Consider the following 19,894-nt stretch of genomic DNA (forward strand, 5'->3'; position numbering starts at 1 on the left):
CCACATTCTTTTGTGGTTTTTAAGAAAATGTGGGTCAGAGCAATGCCAGTCATGGTTATTCCCAGGTTGTGGTTTTGTCTGGAAATTTTTGGTTTTATTCATTTGTCATCTCTCTCTACAGTAAGTTGTGTGTCCTATTTGCAGGTTTCAGGATCTGCAGTAAATTTTCCGAGGCAGGTACTTGGTATCTCCCATAGAGTATTTGTTGGAAAGAATTCATATTTTAAAATAAAGTGCTGTAATCATCAGGTGGGATAATCTCTACCTGCTCCTCCTTTTGGAGAGCATATAGAACATCATGATTGGAATTTGCATGATACCTGATTAGCATCTCTGCATAATCAGGACTTGCAAAAATCAAGTGCTATGCATAAGTTAACCGGTCTTTACAGTAAGTCTTCTGGATGACAGGGAGCCGCTTCCTTCTATAGATGGGGTTCAGGTACAGTTTATGAAATCCCTGAAATGTTAAACTTTAGTGCTGAATTATGGGGGGAAGAGTGTTCACAGCTTCTCCTGGATTCCTATAGGAATCTTTGGTCCCCAAATATTAGGATCCTCTTCCTGGGTTATTTGGAAAGCCTAGAGAGATTCAAGATTATAATATATGATCTTAAAAAAGGTAGAGGGTGCAGGAGCACACAGACACCTGCTTCCAATGAGGATAAGGCACTTGGAGGTGCACAAGTCCAGGTATCAACAATGACAACTAAAACGATGGTAGTGAAGGGGCTTGAGAATTTGTTTTTGAAAGTTTCCCTTTAGTGTTGGTGACTGCTGGTTTTTAGATGCTGAATGGAATAAAAGAAACAGGTCGCTGCCTTAGGAATTTCCAGGAACAGAGCACCACATCAGGCTCTGTTCTCTGTGACAACTCTGCTAACCCAAGGAGCGTGGTGTAGGCTGCAAGGAAAAAAGGTGGTTATGGGTCCCAGCTGGTGTTCCTAGAGCCTTGCCTTTTAAGGGTGTGTCACAAACTGGCAGCACCTGGGAGCTTGTAGAAATGCTGACTGACTCATCTGCAGAATAGCCAGATCCCCAGTGATTCTCAGTGCTGTTCAAGGAGCAAAGTTCTAGGCTGAGCCTGTTTCACAGGCAACAGTGGTGGGCACATCTGAGGCATTGTCATGGGCATGGCCCCTCCATGCTTTAGATTAAGTTCTGATTCCTATCATTTTTAGAATGCTACTACAAAGTGATTTGGATATGTATCTATGTTGGTATGTGATTTGGTTTTTACCTTTCTGTGGGTGTTCACGCTCACATGTACAGATCAGAAAAAGAATCCTTATTGACTCTCTGCCTTGGAGTCTGGGGATGGGAAGATACAATAATGTCTACTGTATGCAATCATCATAGAAGGTGCTAGAGATTCAAGGAGTAAGACACTGCCTGTGCCTTTGAGAAGTCAGGTCCTGGGATATAAACATGTAAAAGGGGAATTTCATCCCAATGTAGTGTATCTTGTGATAGCATAAAGAACCAGAGACAAGAGTGGGTAGTTCTTTGTCCTGCTGCTGGGTTTTCACTCTGTATGGAAGATGGACAAATGGTCAGGCTCCCTCAGCTGTTTGGAATCTTGCCGAGAAGTACTTAGCATGTTTCTTGTAAATACATTAATTGTGCACATGCACCCAAGGTGTTCCTTGGCTATTGTCTGATGTAGATACGTTAACTGCATACGTGTGCCCAGGTGTTTCTTGGTTATCTAACTTAAGTATAAAGGACAAACAGCTCTGATTCACAGGGCCCCCTTGATGCACGCCCCCCCCCCCCCACAAGGCCACCAGAACGCTGCTGCTGAGGAGGGTGGGGCTGAACTCGCATCCAAATAAAGCCTGTCAATTGTACCAACCGCTCCCAGGATCTTTTCTGATTACCTAGCTCACGACCTGCATGTGAGGGGTCTGTGGACCAGCCTGCATGGCATATGAGGTGTCTGTGATGCAGCCTGACACTCTCACCAGTATATATGGATAGGTGGACAGCCCTATACAATAAACATTTTTAGAGCTTCGCCAGATTTCTAACCTCTTCAGGGAGCTGCTTTCAGGGAGATTCCTCTTTAAACTGTGAATGGATAATACCTCGGGTGTGTTGAAGTAAGTAGCTTAAATAGTCATTTCTTTAGTTACCAGCAAACCAACCAGCCTGAGAGTGTTTGCTCTACTGCTCTGCCCCTAGGTGAAGGGTCCCTGCTTCCCATTAAGCGGAATGACTTCCCTCCCTAACTTTGTTTTTGTGAACTCAAGCAGAAGGCATGTCGTCTTTAAACATAATCCTTTTCCTTCCAAATTGCCTGGTTGAAACATGATCACTAATTCCTGCAGCAGAATTAACTGCATTTGAAGATTTAGGAGGTGGCTTTTGGTGCTTCTGGTGCAAGATTAAGAGTTTTGCAGAAGAGAGAAGCAATAACCCTATATAATATGTACTTTCTGTTTATAAGTAAGGAACGAAAACTATGTGGAAACCAGGGAATGTTTGCAATCACCCTTTTTTTCTTTTCCAGAATTTTTTTTTTTTTTTTTTTTAAATATATCCCAACTTGCTTTTCTGTACTCCTTACCCTTGGAGTCAAACTTGAGATTCAATTCTGTAATCAGTTATGGATGAGCTTGGAAAGTGAAGTTAAGCTCATTCTGTGAACCTCATGTGTGAAGTGGGGAGCAAATATTTCAAAATGATTAAGAATGAAATGAGGTAGTTTACACAGAGGGCCTAGTAGATTCATGTTGTCATTTATTTGACATTGAGCATCTAGCAGGCACAGTTTCTGGGAACTATATACTAGGCTCTGTTGAAATATGCTTACAGATAAAAACAGATGTGACCTGCCTTTGTGGGGATAACAGTCCTTTAGTATATTACGGCTAAACTAAAATGCCGGCAAGTCATACAGATACATAAAGCAGCCTGCGTAGGTTCCATGGCAAATTGGAGAACCATGCCCCAGTTCTGTTCCTGCCAAGGTTCCCTCTCAGAAAAAGGGTTTAATGTCACCACATAACCTGGATTTCTGGCCCTTCCTGGAAAATGAGACTTTCATGTGAAATCTCCCTGTTATTCAAATGTTGGTAACCAAAAAAAAAATTTCTTCCCAACCTCTTAGTACTAGTCTAGTATCAAATAATAAGAGTATCCTTATCAACAAACATAACTTTGATGCTTGCTCTCTCTGGCCTATCAGTGGCTCTGATCTGCCACCCCATCCTCTCTCCCACCAATAGGACACCTACCTGGGGTTTGCATCCAAGGGCCTTGCTCTTCTTGTGAATTGTGGACTGCAACAGTGAGAAACTTGACCTTGGGGTGGCCCCTTGTCTGTGAAACAAAACAGTTTAAAAGGCCCATATTAGATTGAGCTCTGGGTATGGATTTTTTTACTACACTATTCTAATAGCTCCTTCCGCTTGAAGCCAAAGATGAAAACCCAAAATAGTAAGTTTTAGAGACTATCTATTCCTGGCAGGCAGGACTTGCATTTATATTCATTCTTTGCAGGATTTAGCATTTATGAGCACTCAAATACCTAGGTATGAATTAATGCGTAAAACAAACAACGAAAAAATAATATCTCAAAAAGCATATTGGCACCCATCTCTTTATTTGGCTTTTTAAATAGGCTGTGTTCTGGAAAAGCTAAACTCTAACACTTATCTTCTTACCTTTGAATTTCATTGTATATTCCTGGGAGTGAACTTGGCTCTCTTCTCAAGAAGAGGAAGCCCTTGGCTTACTCCAGCATCCTCTTTAGCTGTAATTTTCCTTAGCACATGCATGGCTCAGACAGTGCTGGTTCACGGTGGGTAGGAACCCTTGTAGCCTCAGTCAGTTCCACGTGCCAATGGGATTGTTTTGCTAATGGCTGTGGAGGACAGGTGAGAATGAGCCATGTTTTACCTAGATTAGGGCCCAATTGTTGAGTTTTCACTCACCTGCCAGCCGTTAAATAGACGAAACAGTTTGGTTTAAAGGCTTATGGCAGGGAAGAATTGGACCCAGAAAATACCAGGTTCACCGTGGCGATTTCCAAGTGAGAATATTAGTACAAAATGGGAAGAATTTATATAGAGGGAGCGATCTTTCTTATAAAAGAGGAAAGTCTGGGATAGATTATCAGAAGGTCACAGCATCTGCATGGGATCAGTCACAGCAGCATAATGTGTTAGTGATGGGGTGGTGTATTGCTAGGGCTAGAGCCCACAGACCCTACAAACCCATTGTACAAACTGGGTCACAACCCCCTCACCTGCAGGTCCACAAGCTAGGTAATAGGAAAAAGATCCTGGGAGCCATGGGCAGATGATATGAGGTCAGTCCTCAGCAGCAGCAGCAGCTTACTTTACAGCAGCCTCCAGCAGCAGTGGGAGCGGTGGCCTCCCGGAGGGTCCTAGGGACCCTGGCAGCAACAGCTTGCAGGAACAGCCTCCAGCAGCAGTAGCAGCCTCCCTGTGGCCTGGCAGGGGTAGAGGGGTTGGGTGTGGGAAACACCCTGTGGATCAGAGCCATTTGTCCTTTATATTTAAGTCCGATAACCCAGGACACCTGGGTGTGAGTCAGACAACCCAGGAACACCTAGGTGCCCATGTGCATCTACATCAGACAATAGCCAAGGAACACTTGGGCACACATGCATATTTACATTGAGTGCTCCACAAGATTCTGAACACCTGAAGGGCTCTGACCATTTTCCTTTATTTTCCCTACAGGTGGGCATGGGTGGGTGTGTGGGGGAGGGGAGGAAAAGGACAGGTGAAATGGAAACTAAGAAATATGTTCCTTGGAAGGGGAGATGACAATTCACAGGAAAGTTGAGAAGGATTCTTAGCATTGTAGATGGATAAACACTCAGGGTCACCTCTTGACAAATTAAGAAAAGACTTGATTAGAATCCTTGTTTTCACTTTTAGTGCCCAGGTTGCCTAAAGACCTTTAACTAGAGCATACTACACAAGTGTTTTCCCTAGGTAAACATCTGGCATTTACTAAATGTATTTGACTATAGCAAACATACCAGTCACTGATTTCTGTCCTCTCAACTCCATTCCCCTTGCCTGCTCTGTGAAATTAGATCTGGGCCCCCTAAATGTTTTTCCTTGGCAGCTGGCACAATGTTGAACTTTGTCAGTAGAGGGCGCTGGAGAGGTATTGCAGGAGGAAAGGCTTTTGCTTCCTGGTTCACCTGGGGACTCCTGGAAGGCTCTTCCTGTATGTCTTCTCCAGGGGCCTCTTTTTATGGTGTGTGGTGGCCAGCAGCTCCCTCTGGCACCGCCTTGGGCAGTCTTGTAGTGGAGTGCCTCCAGCGAGATATCTTCCTGTGAACTGCACCCTAGAGGGCACCACAGTGACTTCTCTGCCACCCAGTAAGTCAGATTGTGCCTTCTCCAGCAGAACGAGGATCTCCACCCCCACGCTGGGTGCCTCTCCCTGCGTGCTCTTCTCAGTCCGAGGGTTAGTGGCTGCTCCTATAGCTGGTCTTCCTGTGTGCTTCAGAATTCCTCATATTACTTCTCACTGGTCAGTATCTTTTTAGCACAATACTGCGTTGTAATTAAGATGGTTATATTAAGCTTCCTAGTTCAAATTTGTTTCCATCTCCTCATTGGACCTTGATTGACCATAATACAACATTAAAAAAAAAAAAAAAGTCAAGGAAAAATTGTGGAAGACTCTGAAATGGGAGAAAAAGATTACTTAGTATCCAGTGCACCCTTCAGGGTTATCTGTGTCCTTTATTTTCTTTGAACTGTTTTACATTTCAGCAAGTTGTAGAAAAGCGATAGTAATGGAAATGATTCTTGTTCACAGAAATGTACATGAATTTTGCCCAATGGAGGTGCTATTGCTCCTTCCCAAGAAACTAGTTCTCTATATATTAGCAAATCAGCATTCCTGATTGCCTACCTGTTTTGTCTTTTGTATTCTCTTTTGGACTTGCTGTAACATTTTTCTGGTTCCCTCATTCATTGATGAGTTAAGTAACATTTTTGATACATTCATTTTATATTTGTAAAAGTCATAGTTTTATCTTTTAAAATAAATATGTAGTAAGGAGTTCATGAAATGCCCACGTATGTTTTTAAAAAAAAAAAAACAGAAAATGATGATATACATTGCTAGAAAGTGATGTAAGTGCATTATAAATGGACAGAGATAACAATCACTTTATTAGTTACAGTATCAGTTATATTTGGAAATAGATAAGATTTATAACACACACAGAATGGGAGAAAACATTTGCAAATTATATATCTGAAAAGGGGCTTGTATTTAGAATATGTAAATAACTCTTACAACTCAGTAACAAAAAGACAACTCAATTAAAAAATGGGCAAGGGATCTGAATAGCTGTTTCCCTCAAAAATACAGCAATGAAAAGGTGCTCACCATCACCAGTCATCAGGAAAATGCATATCAAAACCACAGTGAGATACCACTTCATACCTACTAGAATGGCTGTAATCAAAAGATAAGTATTGGCAAGGATATAGAGATATTGGAACCTTTATACACTGGTGGGAACGTAAAATGGTGCAGTTACTGTGGAAGACATTTTAACAATGCCTCAATGTTAAATAGTCACCGTGTGACCTAGCAATTCCACTTTTAGGTATATACCAAAGAGAATAAAAATATACATACACACACAATTGTACACAAATGTTTATAGCAGCTTTATTAACAATAGCCATTAACTCATGTATAGATCTACAAAATGTGATATATCCAGAGAATCAAACATTGATTTAGCCATAAACAAAACAAAGTACCAATATATGTGCTACAACATGGATGAACTTTGTGACAGGCTAAGAAAAAGAAGCCTGTCACAAAAGACCACATCCATTTATATGAAATGTCCAGAATAGGCATATCTATAGAGGTATAAAGTAGATTATTGGTTGACTAGGGCTGGTAGGGGAGGGTGGGGGATTAGGAAGTGATAGCTGAAAGCCACGAATTTCTTTTTTGGAATGATAGAAATGTTCCAAAACTGATTGTTGTGATAGTCGTGCAACTCTGAATATACTAAAGTGTGTGTGAGATTGTGATAGTGCTTTGCACACTTTAAATGGATGAATTGTATGGTATGTGAATTATAACCTCAAAGCTGTTACCAAAAAAGTTTCATAATCTAGGCAAATAATCATCAGATAAACCACATTCCTCAGTGGTGAGTGGTTAAGTGCTGCCTGTGTATCAATGTACAAATTAATCATCCACATGTCAGAAAATCATTTTAGGCTTTTTTGATTTTTCTCTTACATAGAATTTTTGTTTTTACTTTGGAAAACCATTTCTTAAAGGGAGATTATTGCAAAGTGAAATGAATAGCCATGTGATTTCTTGATCAGTGCTCCTCTCCCTCACCCTCTGGAGTTGAATCCTTTTTACAGGGATGCTAGAAGCCCAGAACCTCTAGAGCTTATGGGGAACAGCTCGGTGAGTAGCTCTTTACCCAGTGTAGGTATTTGGGGCCAGATGACTGGGTTTGTGGTTGGCTGTGCAAATGATTTGACCAGGGCAGGGCCAAGTGGCTGTTGTGCTGAGCAGTAGCCAGCCCTTCTTACCTGCTGTGCCAAGTTGTCCTTCTCCTGGTACTTTATGCCCAGTCAGATGAGGAAGAAAGGATTCTCCCACTAGACAAAGAAGACTGTTCTGTCAGCAATATATGATATGGTGCTGTTGTTGCCTTGTAGAACCTTCAGGCAGCCTTCCTCATTCTCCCTCCCAGACCAGCCCCTGTTTTCCTATCTTGGTAAATGACATGCCACCTTTTCCTCGGCTGCCTACCCTGGGAGTCTAGCGGTCATCCGAGGCTCCTCCGTCTTCCTCATTCCCTCCAGTTTGCCATTGTCCTGCTGGTTTGATCTCTTAAATGTTTCTAGCTCCGGTCTCTACCTACCATGACTGCCACTACCCTGTTTGGGCCTTTGTCAGACTCCCTCCTCACCCAGGTTTGCGTGAGCCACCCCACTGGGTTCCAGGGCTCCAGCCTCACTGCCTTCAAATCCACCCTGCACCCAGCAACCAAGAGCAAATATGGTGGTCTTGCCACTCTTCAGTGTTTTCAGTGGTGTACATCATTGGTGGTGCTGGTTCTCACTGAACAAGGGAGGATTTTCAGCGTCATCTGAGGACCCTTTTCAAATTATTTAGGTGTGGATCTCATGCTGGACCCACAAGCAGAAGGGGGGGACACTGGGAAAGGGCTTTTGCATCCTGAAAAACCTTCCTAGCAAAATAGTAAGAAACCCAATAAATAATGCTTAAACAGTAACTTTATTCTAGAATAATTATAACACAGGAAGCTGTAAAAACAATACAAATAGTCCCAAGAACGTAACTTCCCCTAATGGTGCCATTTCATAATTTCCTTTAGTACAATATCGAACCAGGAAATTTTCATGGATTGGTTACAGTTATGTAGACTACAGACCTCACTAATGCTTTTTAATGCACTTAATTTCTCTTGCCAGGTTAGAATGTAGCACTTGCTGTTACGAGAGTTGTTGTGTCCCTATAAAGAAATAACACCTTTTTATTTAGAAATGGCATGGACATGATTCTTTGAGTGGTGGTGGGTGTGGTGTGTCGGTGTGGGGTGTGTGTGATTTTGATAGCAACCACTTGTTTATCCTTGTAAAGTGGATTATAGCCCAGAGAGCTTGCCAAGAATAAATGTGAGCAATGTAATTCTATCTAGTGACCTCAGGTCTTGCTTTCTTATGTAAAAACTCGGAACTGCCACAACAGGTTTTATGCTAGAAGAATAGTACGGACATTTATTCTTCTTGAATCTTAGGATTCAGTTAACTTAAAATTTTGTCATTGTGAATTGTTTCCCAGGCACGAGTAAATCTTGCTTTGTTTTATCTTATGTAAATTGTAAGTCAGAAGGGCACAAGGCTTCTTGTTCTTTGGTCTTGTTTTGGTCATAATTCTAAAATAGTGTCTACTCGAGAGTGGCTCTGTGCAATGAATCATAAAGTGTAGTTTTGCTTTGAGACATGGAATATTATTGTGTGTCGTAATGAATCTATTGGAATGGGTTTTAGACTTTTAGATGCTGACCCGAGGAAATTCTTTGAAGTAGTAATTTTTATCAATATACTGTGAATCGGGCATGGTCACTGAGGGCTGCTGGGCTTCCTCATCAAAACTGATGGACAAGATAAAAAAATCCTTCATATCAGTTGTGGTGACATTTTGCTGACACTTGCCTGCATTTTGTGTTTCAAACAGACATGCTTACATCTTCTGAGAAAAGGGAACTGAAGAGCAGGAAGAAAGCCATGGTCTGCTTCAGAATGAAACTAGGTCAGTAAAAGCAGATTTGATGTTTTAAGATCATTTCATGTTTTTAGGATAGGTTCTTCCACCTGACTCGCAGAGGCCTCTCGGGCTCCTTAGAGGGGTCATGAATCTTCCTCAGTAACACCCACCTCTTCTCATCAAGGGTCAGGCACTGGACAAGGCAGGCCCTTGGCAAATTATAGCCCTACAAGGTAGACTTTTTACAGACAAGGAAACTGGATCTGCATTTCTGAAACTTCCCCAAGAGAGCACAGGGCTAGTTTGTCAGTGCCGAGACTTGAATCTGGATCTCATTCCTAAGCCTTTCTGTCACACCAGATTGCTTCTCCATCCATGCAAAATGCTCTGAGTTCAGCTCTGGACCTTTCTGAATAATTCCAAAGAAGACTCCTGAGAGAGGGTCCAAGGCTGACTTCTTTCACAGCTGAGAAGCTGCCTTCTGAGGTGTAACTCTGAATGGAGACTTGGGAACACACTAGATCCTGTGTCTCCTGATGAAGGGTGATAATCTCATTAGAGTAGGAAGGAGACTTTGTGGTCCAACGAGAGAAGGAAGCAGCCAGCTGAAAGCTGCTCATCTGATTCCTTTCTTTGTGTTTCTCATACATTGTTATGGAAGAGGTGAAGCAGGTTACTGGGGGCTAAGGAGGCTGGGGGCAGGCTTTTTAGAGCAGTTCCTGCAGTAAAGGATGCTGCTGTTTTCTAAGGACACCATTAGCAGGTGTCTTTATTGACCCGGGAGCTACAGGGACTTTGCCCAACAAGTATTAAGTACTCAGTTCACAGAAGGACTTGAATCTCTTCCTTCAAGGAGTTTAAATCTTAACAGGAAGCAAAGGTAAAACTAACAGTCAAATATGTGTGCATGTATCAAGAATTACAAGATTATGGGGGTGCATTCACAAGAGACAGCAATGTGGCTCTGTCCTTCAAGTAGGGTGACCACCCATTCTACTTTGCCTGGGACTGGAAGATTTCCTAGGACAGGGGCTTCCAATGTTAACACTGGGACAAGTTGGTCACCCTATCTTCAACAGGCTTTGTGGGGAAGTCACTTAGACTTAATGGATCTTGGAGCCTGCATCTCTCTCACTAGGTGACTTTTAAACTTTCTCTCCATTTCTTAGGATTAGCAGTTAGGTATGACTAAGCCATATAAGCTTGTGTTGAGTAGTGAATGAGGGCTGGAATCTAGTGCTCTGAAGCCTTTGAAAGTGATGATCAGAAATTGGTATTTGATTGAGAACAATACCAGCTACTGTCTAGAAAGTTAAGAATGGTTGAGCAATTATGATAAAGTAACAGACACCTGTAATGAGGTAGACAGAGCAGCTGAGCAAGATCATAAATTCCTTTGAGCTCAGGGTCTTGTCTTTTCCTTCAGTCTTTCTATAAGCCTCTACAGCGTCACCATCAATGGGCTCAGTCAGGGTCATGGTTAGTAACAGAAGGCCGCAGATGTGTTTTATTTGGCCCACTAAGAATTTTTTTTAAAAAAACAAAACTATGTTAGTGCCAGTGATTAAAAATAGAGATTTGACCAAAACTCTGGGTTTCTGGCTTCTCTGGAAGATTGGAAGATCTGGCCACCCCAGGTGGTGGTCTTCCCTCAGGTTGTCTGGTTGGAGCCAAGAAGTGGCTGCCCTCTCTAGATGGGGTGCTGGGTCTCTGGTTCAACACAGTCCCCTCCTCTCTTTCCTCTGCCACCCTCCCGCCTCAGACCTGTTTTTCTCCCACTTTCCCCCCACCCCTCACTTACTATCTGCCTGGTTAGGTGGACACATTAGCTTAATAGTTCTCAACCCTGGCTACATCTTAGCATCTCTTGGGGTGCTTAACATTCTACTGCTTTCCTGGCCCTACCCAGACCAATTGAATCATAATTGGGGGAAAAGGGATAAAATTTGTATTTAAAGTCTCCCAAGGTGATTTTGATGCCCAGGGGGGCCTGAGAAACCAGTACCTCATCTTGAATCCTGGGGTGGGCGTTGATGGAGAGAACCATGGAGCAGAGGAATTGAGGAAACAGTTTACCTGATCCAGTTCATTGGGACAGTGACACCGTAAGTTAAATGTTAACAACTCACTGGGGAAGATCAGTGTACTCTTTAAAAAAAAAAAAGTGTGTATCCGAATGATGTATTCATAACACCTTTTGCCTAAGGCATTAATAAACTCCCCTAGATCCTGCTGTACTGCTGTAGGCATTTAAATCATAGTAATAGTCATAGTTTTTCTTGCATGGAGTGATTAAAAAAGAATTTTTAATGAGCTTGTAAATCTAGTGGTCATGAGAAGCCAGTGACGTGGATTTAGTATATCTGAGGTAAGGGATAAGAGGGAAGGGGCATGGTTAAAATGAACTTTGATTTTCTGTTTTGCATAATCACTTATCTGGAATTCTCTCACTGTACATCAGTTTGTCGTCTGCACCCCCCATCACCTGATCAGGATCACATTCTAGACTATAAGTGTCATCATCCTGAATTATCAAATTCAAGGAGCTAATAAATAAAACCTGTTTTTCTTATTTGAAACTTCAAATGGAAGGAATTTCGACACCACCTGTTTCTGCTGTTTAATTTTACAGGGAGACACAGTGAAGATTCTGAGATGTTGACTGTTTCGAAGCTCTGCCCCAGTTCCGGAACTCTGTGCATTGTGGCGCTCTGACTCCAGTTTAGAGCAGTGCTTCCAGTCCCTGTGACCACACACAAAGCCTGGAGCTTGCAGTCAATGGCTTCAGGAACTTTGTTTTATTCAGTTTTTATCCCCCAGTGTCCAGCCTGCTGCTTTACACTAGTTGGAGGGATGATGAAGGCTGAGACCAAATTTAGGCCACAGGGTCTGTATGAAACCTCCTGAGGCTTGCTTCCAGCCCAGAAGTCTCTGGGGCCCACCGATAGAGCCCCTGGTTTAGCCATGTTCTGGCTGCTCTGTGGAGTGGTGAGTGGGTGGAGGGTGTCTCTGAGAGCCCGGAGCATCTCTTGAACTGTCGGTGTTTGCTGCTCAATAATAAGCACCATCAGGAGCCTACAGCAAGCCCCCTCTGTGGATCTTTGTCTGACAGGGTCACAACTCTCTAGTTGGTCTCTCATGGCTCTTTTATCTAGTTTTCATTCAATGGAAAATACTCTCTTGTCACTTTGATAGAATTGCAAGAGGAAAATAGTAGGGCTGTTATCTGTGATGTGGGTTAGTAATCTCTCCTTTCCCTCAGGATAGCCTCTGCAGTTTAAGGCAGGTAGAAGGGATGTGCACGCGTGTGTATTAGTTTTAGTTTTTACCCTCGTGTTCTGTACCTGACTGCTTGGCTCTAATAGCAGAATTGTTCTGCTCACTACCTAACTTTTGCTTGTGCCTCCAGATAACTTTGAAATTAAGTCCCACTATGAGACTCCACACTCAGCCATTCAGGAGCCGAGGCAACTCCTAGCAGAGATGGTCTGCTGGCCGAGCTGGAGGGAGGATATGAGAACGTGTTTGCAGAGTCACATGTTAGCTTTCTTTAATTCCCAGACAGAAACCCAGCCCACAGTGACAACACAGAATTTGGGGAGGAAGACAAAAGAGAGCCTGCTCAGGACCGTTCGGTTTTTTGAAAAATCGCCAGTGATTATCATATGTGTACCTGGCTTCTGATTTGAAAATAGCTAGCTCGCAGGGATTCTTCAGTGAAATAGAGGGAAAAGCCTACCACTCCAAAGGAAAACTATTTATTAAGTGCTCTATTATAAGCAGATTAAATGATTTAATCCTTTCATTTTTTTTTCAGACTTATTCCATTTATCTGTTTGTAAGTTTGGAGACCTTGTAGGTGTCAAGCTCCCTGATAGATGCTGAAGTGTCAGAGAGCACTGGTTAAGAAACTGGCCCCAGTCTCTAACAGCTCTACCATCTGGTAGCAGTGTGACCTTGAACAGATTGCTTAGCAGTTCCTCATGACTCAAGTTCCCCCAGTCTAAATGGACAGTCAGCACATACCTCATAGGCTTAGAGTGAGCATTACACGAGAGGATGTCTGTTAGGATCACTGCTTATCACTGCAATAAAAGCTAACAGTAGTTATTAAGATAGTCCTATCTTCTTGGAGCATACAGCTTTGTAGAAAACTGGGTTCAGACAAGAAGCAATGTGACTAGCAAGTGACATAAGTGGCATTTGACACTATCTGTGCTCTCCCTATCCTACCTGCATTCTTCCCTCCATCTAAACCCACCCCTCACAATGTCTTATTTATCATTTCGGGGGTTCAACTACATGAATTTTCTGGAAATGTCCCACAACTCTATATTACATACTTGCCATGAATGATGCTATGTCATTGTTGTGAAATTCGGTTCTTGTCTGCCACTAGAGCGTAATGCCTCCAGGCAATCCCGAGATACAGAAGGCTGTTGTCCTGATGCTAAATGGTCCTAACCTATTGCCATTTTCTCCTGCATATATCTTGGGCGTTCTCCCTCAACATTAGCAGTTACTTACTGGTGCTGTCACCTTTATTGGGGAGCGCCCCCATTCTTCTAAAATTCGTAATCTGATTACTACTAGAATAGAACCAAAGGTTACCAGGAAAAACCAAATAACCAGACTTGTTAAATCAGTGTCTTTGGTTTACGCAAACCACTTAATAAACTGTCTGAGAGTTCTTGAGAAAAAGACTATCTTTCTGAGCTGCCCTCTGTCTCCCTCTTCTACTTTTAAAGACCCCCGTGATGACATTGAGCCCACCAAGATAATCCAGGATCATCTCCCTATTTTAAGGTCAGCTGATGAGCAACCTTAATTCCATCTGATACCTTAATTCTCCTTTGCCATGTAATATTACAGGTTCTGGGGATCAGGATGTGGATGGATTTGGGGGGGGGCACTATTCTGTCTACCACAGCTGTCTTGTTTTTGCTTATTATCATGATATATTCCAAAAAGGATTTAAAATATATAATACAGGAAGATAAAAATACATTTAACATCATAAGGGAAAACAAGGCAAAAATAAGGAGAAAATAAGAGTCAGTAGTGAGGTTCAAACACAAAATAGATATTGGAGTCCAGTTTACTTCATGGAAGTGGATGGTGATTTTGGCTCTGAGATTTCCCCATCAGCCCTCTTGAAGAGGAGGGAAGCATGTAGGTTATGTCTTACTGTGTCAATTGAATAAAATCCATCCAGTTCAGATGCCAAGATGAATATTCTTGATATTAAGTAGACAGAGAACTTTCTTCTCTAGGTCTGCCTGGATACGTGAAGTATTATGAGCAAAACCTTTGGCATGTTTATAATAAACCCAGTGGTACATTTCACCTGGCCATTTTTCTTTTGCTGCTTTTTATTTTAGGTCAAATGCACATTGCTTTGAAAATTTCTTTCAAGACATACGATCCAGGGTCAGGCCAAATGCAGGAATTTGGACTATCTAGAGCAGCAATTCCTATCTAGTGGTTGTCACCCCAGGGATTTTTGAGGGTGCCCTTATCTTTTATTCTGAAGGGCAGTGGTGTCTCTTTTGCCATTTCTATTTTTGAAGGTCATTAAATATGTTTTTACTTATATGATCCCCAATTTCCCTTAAAAATGGAATAGTTTTAAAGCCTACCAATATTATATGTTACATCATAGTAAATATTTATATTCTTAATGGTGTGTTGGTTAAAAACAGGATGCATTTAGGAATACTTAGGTCAAAGTATAAATTATTGAGAATTAAACTGATAATTCTGCCAATTTTCCTTCAGATTATCTTCCCTTTAGTCAAAAGATGCCTTCATCTGCTCAAAATTTTTTTGGTATATCTTACAGTATTTTTTTAAAATCAATATTTAGGAAGAAAATATTATGACTATTATAGTCATTTTGTCTTTCAATTTATTAGAACTGAAGATTCATACACCTGCAATGTTTTATTTGTGCAGAAATGCTTTCAGATAGCTTTCAGAAACCACCTGTGTTATCCTGATACTTAGAAACAAAGCAGAAAAAAATATAAAAATAAACTTACAGGGTTTGGAGATGCCAATTAATCACATCCTTTCTCTCTTCTGGGCTCTGAACTAGAGGAAATAGAAGTTAGGTGAAGATTATTATACAGAACCAGGTTTATTAGTGTAAGGCAGAGTTGGTACATGTGTTTTGGGTGCAAGACTTCCTGATCCGCCCTAGATGGAATCCACACACCCACCCAGGTCATGGCGGGTCAGCTGTGGTGGGCTCTGCAGGTGGATAGGGAAGCCCTGCCCATTTAACCCTTGGGAGCAGGAACAGAGAGAATGTCCAGCAGTCCTTCCGAGCTGAGATGCTGTCACTCCTCCCCTGTAAGAACTGTGAGTGCACTCAAGAAGGAGCAGACATAGTTCCCCTCTGTGGTTTCTTCCTGCACAACGGAGTGCACATTCTGCATGAAAATATGTCTAGAGGAAGTAAGGAGTGCTCCCTTTATAAACCATTGATTTGTTTTGAAACAGATACAAGAAATTAAAACATTGGGCGGTTTCTTGGCTAGTTTTGATGCTGGGGCCAGTAATTAGGTTGCTATCTGGTTTTGGATATGCATCTGGTCTGGACACCAAATGTATACTAATAAGAATGTAAATTTGCAGTGAATTTTAATGACAAATAATACCTTTTTCTTACATAATTAAATGCTGTGTGTCACAGGTTAAATGGGGGAAAACTAGTACACAGTGGTAAAATTATGTTTTCTATGTATCTAATTCTCAGCTCATTCTCATGGTCAGACATGCATCTGGCTTATTCAAAAGTAACACCATATCATTAAGTTCAGTGCACATTATAAAAAGGGGATTGTACTATATTCTCCATCATTCCTCACTAGAAATTAGTATCTGACCTGCCCCCCTAGTTACTACCCTGGGTGAGATAAAGCAATTCTTGAGTTTTAGTGTACAGCAAATGAACTTGTGATCTTCTTAACACCAGTTGATGCTGTTGGGGTTAGGCCTGAGATTCTGCATTTCTAATCTGCCAGGTCATTTCAGTGCTGCCACTCTACAGGAAAGAGTTTGAGTAGTACGGTTATAGAGGTGCTTGTTACTAGAAGCACTGGCAGAAGTTGGGGTCATTAGGTTAGCCTCAAATCATTTTTCATCTTTGGAGCCCAATGCCTAGGAAAGGCTAATAAAAGCCATAACAGTCCGCTGCTCTTCTCATCAGATTCTTCCGTTGTGTGGGATGATCTAACAGGGCTCTGTAGTAAACTAGATGTTCCTGAAAGTCTGGCTGCTTGGACAGGGCATTGGCCTGAGAAGACCAGTTTGTGATTCTTTAAAGAGAAAATCATTCTACCTTGCAGGTAGATTATCTAGAAGGCCAGTGGCTCTACATTTGTGGGGAGCAGAGATTTATCTCTGGAAGTTCTGTAAAAATCACATTTTGGGTCCCACTAGATAGGACCCATAGGGTTGATAAAAGGAACATCGTAATCTTTCTCATGCCTAGCTGTATATTAAGATCACCTAGCCAGTTTACAAATAAAAATACTTCTGCTTGGGTCACATCTCAAAGTGAATGAGAATCTTTGGGCACGAGAGCTGGGCATCTGTGTGTGTTTGTTTTGTTTAAATAAAAAAATAAATAGCCCAGGTGATTTTTAAGTACATCAGGGTTGAGAGGCCCTGAGTTAAGTCAGTCCTTAACTCTAAGGATGGGAAATTCTCCCAAGATGCTCCATGTTATCTTGAACTAATTAAACCTTTGTGCAGTCTGAGGGCTTGTGACCAGATACCAGTCAGGCTGACCCAAGATATTTGCAGTATTTGGGAGAGTTGACCTTGGCTTATCAATTGAGGAACAAGTGAACTTATCAACCAGCATCTGACTGCAGAGTTCTTCCCTAAGAAAGTTCAGAGCTGGGGCTTTTATGACTGAGCACCTGTCAAAGCTTGAAGCTGTGTGCTCCAGTGGATTTACTGTAGCCCTGTTTTAGAAGAGATGAGAAATTCATTACAAGGTTTAAATTTGATAAGCCTGTGAGTGGCCACCTCAGATTATTCGTGTGTATCTCCTTGCTCATTATCTAGTTAATTTTTTTAACCTGGTGGTCTTTATCAAATCAAGTTTTCGGAGGGCTGCTCCATTTTTGCAGACAAGACAGCTAGAAACTCCTGGGTACAGCCCAGCCTGTGTTCCTCCCTAGGTGGAGGAGAGTGGTCCTTGGGGATCAGGGTGATTGGGCTATGAGATTCAGGGAACACTAGTTGAAAAATGAGCTGTCTTAAAGGCATTAACCCACACTTTTGAAATAATTTTGGTGATTTTTTGTGACTGGTTTTATTACTAGAGCCATTTTGGGCCTGTTGTCATTTGTGGGTGTTTTCTAGATGTAAAGAGTTTTGCCAGAAGTCTGATCCTCGAAGAAAAAGTGTATTTAATGCTCACCATGAAATTCCTTTGTAGCTTTCCTGTCCTTTGGCTCTAAGTGGAAGTGAATCTTTTGAGCATTTTCATTCAACATTGAGGACACCTACCTAACAAATTTACATGCTGTGTGATCTTTTCAAAGACCATTCCTTTTTTCTTCTTAGAGTCATCATTGACCTGTCATAATGCTGCTTCGTGGTTTCCTGGGCCAGAAGCCAGATGACAATCCTGCCTCTTTTTTTTTTTTTTTTTAAGACTGTCTAAAACATCATCCAGATTTGGTCTTCTCAAAGCCTTCTTCCCCATGCCTATTGATTTATAGACCAGGATCTTTGTGGAGCAGAGTCCCAGTGCCATATACTAATTAGTAAATGGGGACACAGCCAGCCTAGGAATGAGCACCTCAGCTTGTGCCAAGACTGTGGTGACAAGGATGTGGAGGAAAATAAGACTTATTTATCAGTCAGCTTTGGACAACATCAGGAATTGGCCCCTACTGTGGACTGAATGTCCCCCCTACCCCCAACTCACTGAAGCTTGAATTGTGTCCCCCAAGTCTTATGTATTAGAAACATGGCCCCCACTGTGTCTGTTGAGAGGATGGGAAATCTGATTACAGTCACTGAAATGTGGAGCCTTGGAAAGGTGATTGGATTGTAGGACTGTGCTGTAATGAATGGATTAATAATGGGGGTCAGGTGTGTGGTTCTGAGGGCTTGAAAAGGAGAGTATGTGAGAGTCTCTCTCTCTGCCATTTTCTGCCATGTGAGAGCCCTGGGTCACTGTCACCATCACCACTGTCTTCACCAAATGTGTTCCCTGGACTTTAGACTTCCCAGCCTCCATAACTGTAAGCAATAAATTTCATTTTCTTTATAAATTACCCAGCTCCAAGTATTTTGTTACAAGCAGCAGAAACAGACTAATCCAGAAAACTGGTACCAGGTATGTATTGCTTATAACAAATACTTGAAAATGTGGAAGCAGCTTTGGAACTAGGTCGTGGGCAAGGGCTGGAGGAATTTGGAGGAACGGGCTAGAAAAAGCCTAGATGCTGGTGGGAGTTTAGAAGATGAGAAAAACAGGGAAAGTTTGGAACTTTTTAGAGTTTGGTTAAATGGTGTTGAGCAGAATGCTGATATAAATATAGACAGTAAAAGCCATTCTGAGAAGATCTCATATGTAACTGAGAAGGGGCTTTTTGGAAACTGGGACAAAGATCACCCTTGCTATGAACTGGCAGGGACCTTGCCTGCATTCTGTTCATGCCCAAAAGGCTTATGGAATGTGGAATTTCAAGGTGCTGACCTAGGGTATTTGGAAGAAATTTCTAAGCAGCAAAGCACTGAGGAAGCTGCATGGCTACTTGTAGCAACCTGTGCTGAGTTATGGTGGCAAAGGCATGACATAAAAGCCATAATTTAAAAGGCAAGCCATGCATAAAGATTTGGAAAATTTGCAGCCTGGCCATGTGGTAGAGAAGCTGAGAGCATTTTCGGAAGAAAAATATAATGGTGCAGCTCAGCAATCGTTTGCTAATAAGATAAGTACAAAAGAAAGGGATTATCAAGAAAAGGAGAAAAGGCCCTGGAGACATTGCAGAAGCCTCTGGAGCCAACCCTTCCATCACAGGCCCAGAGGCCTAGGGAGACAGAATGGTCTCTGAACAGGCCTGAAGTGCCCTGCATGGGCTTACTGCCCAGGGCCACCTCCGGTATGCTGCTCCCCACACCCGCTCCCTGGCTGCTTCGGCTTCTCTAGACGTGGCTAAATTGGACCCATAGCTTTGGAAAATACAAGCTGGAAGTGTTGGCTGCATCCACGTGGTGTTAGGTCTGCAGGCTCGCAGAATGCCAGAGCTATGAAGGGTTACGAGCCTCCACCCCGATTTCAAACGATGTATGGAAAAGCCTGGGGGCCCAGGAAGAGATCTGTCGCAGGGGTCCAGTTACCACCTGGAGCCGTTGCTGAGCAATGCCAAGAGGAAACATGGGGTCAGAGTTGCTTCTCTCTTGCTCTGTGATCTAGTCACATGGGTTGACCTTCCCCAGGCATTTTCCCATGGGTGGGGAGGGTCCTGCTGATTAGTTAAGGCAGTGCCTCTCAACAGGGCAGTTTTATTCCACAGGAAACATTTGACAATGTTGGGAGACATTTTTGATGGTCACAACTCCCCAGTTGTGGAGTGTCGTTGGA

The 19,894-nt window shown here is 42.3% G+C and overlaps 1 non-coding gene across 1 annotated transcript; it reads left to right on the forward strand.

The window, feature by feature from the left end:
- The first annotated feature begins 242 nt into the window (after positions 1-242).
- On the forward strand, positions 243-377 carry LOC134365674 (U8 small nucleolar RNA). The gene has a single exon (XR_010022144.1). It is a non-coding gene; the product is annotated as a U8 small nucleolar RNA (small nucleolar RNA).
- Positions 378-19,894: the final 19,517 nt, after the last annotated feature.

This window comes from Cynocephalus volans, chromosome 1 (genome assembly GCF_027409185.1).
Source record: "Cynocephalus volans isolate mCynVol1 chromosome 1, mCynVol1.pri, whole genome shotgun sequence".
Classification (NCBI taxonomy): domain Eukaryota; kingdom Metazoa; phylum Chordata; class Mammalia; order Dermoptera; family Cynocephalidae; genus Cynocephalus; species Cynocephalus volans.